General features: G+C 48.6%; 1 non-coding gene across 1 annotated transcript; it reads left to right on the top strand.

The window, feature by feature from the left end:
* Positions 1-2,780: 2,780 nt before the first annotated feature.
* LOC119921507 lies at positions 2,781-2,920 on the top strand. Its single transcript, XR_005448542.1, has one exon. It is a non-coding gene; the product is annotated as a small nucleolar RNA SNORA7 (small nucleolar RNA).
* The last annotated feature ends 1,865 nt before the right edge of the window (positions 2,921-4,785 follow it).

The raw sequence follows: 4,785 nt of genomic DNA, 5'->3' as shown, positions 1-4,785 counted from the left end.
GCAGAGCACTGTGCTAATCACTTGGTAGAGTACAATACAAACAAGTTGGTAGACGCATACACCCATAAAAGTATCTAGTCACTCATTCGGCTCTTCCCTGACCCCTAAACCTATTCTCTAGGGAGAGATGTCGAACATTCCGCACTGTTATCTACCCAGATGGACCCCTTCCCTAAAGTCTGGGATTTACTCCCTGATTCTCCTACCCTGCCCTCAGCACACACACGCGCGTGCGCACACACACACACAGACACACAAAGGCGCATGTCCAAGGTATCCGATTGCAACTTTCTCTGTACGAGGAAAATGAACTGCAGAGTGAAGTCTGGCTAAACAAGGAAGGGTCTGGCTTGGGACCCCAATTACATACTTCGCCTCTGGCGTGGCAGAGTGCTGGGAAAAATGTTTAATCGATGGTATTTACTGAGCGCCTACTGTGTGCGGAGCACTGGACTAAAGCATTAAGGAGAGGACAGTCCAACAGAGTTGGTAGACACGTTCCCTGACCACAACGAGCTGATAATATAGGTGGATGGAAGGATGATGGAGGGATGATGGAGGGACGATGGAGAGGTGATGGAGGGATGAGGGAAGGCCGACAGAGGGCCGATGAAGTGATGTCAGCGAGACGATGGAGGGGGTATCCTAGAACAAACAGCAGATGTGTGCTGGTCCAGATACAAAGACCATGCGACTGAGAAACCGAGCAGAGTAAGTCATTCCAGTACTAGTGGCTTGTGCTGTGGTACCTGCGACTGTGTCATCCCTGCTTAAGCCTGGTTTCTCCTCCTGCAAACTCGCCTGCCGTGCTGTCCTGGTCTGAACCTCAACCTGGAGGCCGAGTGAAAGCTTCTCCACAGACTCACTACGGGCTGCAGGCCTCTCCCCGCCCTTCAATCCCCACCACAGGGATTGCCTCACCAGGGCATCGTGGGGCTGGAGGTCGCTGACCTCTGCCAGGCTGGGCTGGTTCCCTGTCTCCCCTCGGACGCCTAGGTTCGGTCAGCCAAGGAGGGTCATCTAGTAGCCCTCAGGACCTCTCCGCTCACCCGGGACACTGAGATGTTTCTCCAGATGGACCCCATCCCCCAGGATAAAGCAGCCGCCGCTCTGAGGGGAATCCCTGGAGGACCGGATCGAGGAAGTGAAGTGACTTGCCCAATGTCACACACGAGGTAAGTGACAGAACTGGGATTAGAACCCAGGTTCTCCTGATTCCCGGGCCCACGCTCTTTCTAGAAAGCGACACTGCTTTTAACTTAGAGAAATTGTGACTCTGACCTTGGTCATCCAGTTCACTGTTGAAATTTACCTCACCTTTCCCCCTTTTCCTCTTCGGAGCCACTGGGCCTGTCCTGGGCTGGAGAACACGGAACACTGCTGAGAGAGAGGTTCACTCTGCCTCGTCAGTCCTGGACTCTGGAGGCAGTGACAGTAAAGTCTGGCTGAGAGGTGAGAGCTCTCAGGATCCTCGCTTCACCTCTCGGCTGCGCCGTCCTCTCAGATGATAGCCCGGTTATTTCCTGGGTGATTCCCCTTGGGAGGGCGGACCCGGGGCTCCGCTGAGACATCTGACTGTCCAGGAATCTCGGAAGGCTGGAATCGTGGGCTCCCTGTGGTCCCGGCCCCCAGACCTAAATAACTGTCCAGTCTCACGTGGTTCCCACTCTGGGACTCCTTCTTATGACAACATCAGCAGACTAATCATCATTCCCTTTCTGTGATTAATAATAGCATTCTGGTTAAGCTCTGAGGTTTGGAGCTTCATCCCATGCCAGTGCTTGGGACCATCTGAAAACTGCAGCAATGCAATTTAGACATTTCCCTCTTGACTGTAAGCTCATCATGGTCAGTGAAGGTGGCTACCAGCCCTGCTATATTGTTAAATGGTACTCTCCCAAGCGCTTAGTACCAAAGTCTTCACATATTAAGCGCTCAATAGAAATAATCGATCGACTGATATGCATTATTTTCCACTAATGGATTCCTATCTTCATGCTCCATTCCTCCCAAGCGCACCATCTCACTGTGCTTCATTCCCAGCTCCCCCCACCCAGACCCCTACCTCATCACCTTTCGTCCTCATGGAATTCCCTCTCCCTTAACATCCACCAGACCACAGGCCTTCCCATCTTTAAAACTCCTTCCTGAAACTCTGTTAATTCCACGGGACGCTCCCTGCAGCCCCTGGACCTCCAAAAACTCCAGAAGGAGGAATTCTGTCACTACTGTGTGATTGGCCATTTTTTTCCTGCCATTTCAAGGGAGAAGGTCCCAATCAGGAGTCCTAATGAGGAAAGGAGAAATTCAGCAACTAACATTTATGTGGGTAGGAAGGTGTCTACTTCTCCAGTGAAGCAGAGCCTGCCACTTCCTTAAAGACCTCCATGGGTGGAATCTCCTGCTCCATTTCCTTATCTCTGGTCTTCCTTTACATCCCACCAAATCCTCTTCATGCTCTTTCATGGGACCCCTCATTTTGGGTTCTCCTTGCTTGAGAAGCAGCATGATCTAGTGGAGAGAGCACAGACCTGGGAGTCAGATACACTGGGTTCTCATTCTGGCTCTGTCACATACTTGCTGTGCGACCTTGGGTAAGTCACTTAACTTCTCTCTTGCCTCAGTTCCTTCATCAGCAAAGTGGGAATTCAGTACTTGTTCGTGAGCCTCTTATGGGACCTGATTATCTTGTATCTACCCCGGCGCTTAGTACAGTGCTTAGGATATAGTTAGAGCTTTTGAAGTACCATAATTAATTACAATAGGGTAATTAATTGAGACCCCTCTCAGGGTCGCACCTGAAGAGTTTCCAGTACTCTACCAGTCTCGGTTACGGGAGAGAGAGAGTTAAGCAGAGGTCAACCCATTACATTCCTAGCTTGGGCAGTGGCTAGCGAGTGGAAGGCAATCTACTACAAATCAAAACTCACTTGTTCTGGGCAGCAGCAGCACGGGAGAGAGTCGTAGTTGGAGACTTACGTTTACAATGCAGAAGGAGTCATTGGTAAACCACTTCCGTATTTTACCAAGGAAACTCTACGTATACACTACCAGAACAATTGGAGATAGAGAAAGGGTGTTCTGTGAGAGATGTGTCCATTGTGTCGCTATGGGTGGGACACAACTAGATGGCATAAGACAAGACAACTGAGTGATTAATTGCAATAGACAGGATCTCTGCACACAAGGAGCTTACAATATACAGTATCTCTCTCTTTCTCTATGTCTCTCTCCGTCAATCAATCGATGGTGTTTATTGAGCATCTACTGTGTGTAGATCACTGTACTAAGGTTTTAGGAAAGTGCTACTTAGGACGGGGGACTGGGTCCAACCTGATTAATTTATAACTACCCTAGAGCTGAGTCCAGTGGTTGGTATATAGTCCAGTGCTTCATATATAGTAAGCATTTATAAACACCATAATTAATCTCACTACAATAGAGTTGGGAGATGCAATATCTGTCCAGAAGAAGCGTGCAGGCAGCCTCTCTCTCTCTCTCTCTCTCTCTCTCTTTCTTTCTCTCTCTCTCTCTCTCTCTCTCTCTCTCTCTCTCTCTCTCTCTCCCCCTCCATCCCTCCTTCTCTGTGCCCAACGCCATCCCTTGTGAGGAGAATTTGGAGAGGGTACCTCACAGAATTGCTTGGAACTAACATAGCCACAGCAACCAGCCAACTAATGATATTTATCAGACACATACTCTGTACAGATTACTGTCCTAAATGCTTGTGAGAGTACAATAGAGTTGGAAGACATTAATCCCTTCCTTCAAGGAGCTTATAATCTAGTGTTGTAGATATTCATTAAAGTAATTAAAACTAAGAGGAAGCCAGAGAGGATAAAGATGTGTCCATAAGTGCAATGTGGTGTGTGAGTGTAACCATGGTCATTGGGGAGGAAATACGGTGGTAAGATGAAAGAATAATCTGGGACTATATCTTGAAAGAGACGTGATTTTAGAAAGATCTTGATGCGGAGAGTGATGGTCTGCCGGATGTGAAGGTGGAGGGTGTTCCAGGGAAGGGGAAAGCAAGAGATTGATGGTGAGAAAGATAAGAATGAGGCAGGGTGGCATGAGAGGAATGAAGTGTGTGGGCTGGGGTATTGTGGGAGATGAAAGAGCTTAAAGGGAGAAGAAAGAGCTAAATGAGTGCCTTAAAGCCAGAGGTCAGGGGTTTCTGCTTGATAGTGATTCCTTGCATTCATGCAGTCAATCCATCGATCAATTGATCAATCTTCAACTTAGACTGGAAACCCTATGTGGGATAGGGGCGGTGACCAACCTGAGAAAAACCCAATGCTTAGAATAGTGCTCTGCACATTGTATGTATGAAAATTGAGGACCTCCATCATGTGACCACCCCTGCGCAACTCCTCCAGCCGTTAGGCTGCTTCTTCCTGCCCGCCGGTTCCCAAATGAACACCCCAGAGGCTCATCTGTAGTAGAGTTCAGACACTGTCACCACTTCTCTCCACCTCCGTTTCTCCATTTATAAAATGGGGCCAAGTTCCTTAACTTCTCTATGCCCCAGTTACTTAATCTGCCCAATGGGGATTCAATCCCTGTTCTCCCTCCTAGGTAGACTGTGAGTCCCATATGGAACCTGATCATCTTGTATCTACCCCAGCGCTCAGTTCAGTGGTTGGTACATAGGAAGTGCTTAATACCACTATTATGATTGGTCTTTCCCCCGTTGTAGACTGTGAGTCCGCTGTGGGCAGGGATTGTCTCTATGTGTTGTTGAATTGTACTTTCCAAGCGCTTAGTAGAGTGTTCTATACACAG

Source organism: Tachyglossus aculeatus (assembly GCF_015852505.1).
Source record: "Tachyglossus aculeatus isolate mTacAcu1 chromosome 12 unlocalized genomic scaffold, mTacAcu1.pri SUPER_6_unloc_2, whole genome shotgun sequence".
Lineage (NCBI taxonomy): Eukaryota > Metazoa > Chordata > Mammalia > Monotremata > Tachyglossidae > Tachyglossus > Tachyglossus aculeatus.
The sequence above is the reverse complement of the archived record's forward strand: the minus strand, read 5'-3'. Positions and strand labels throughout refer to the sequence as shown.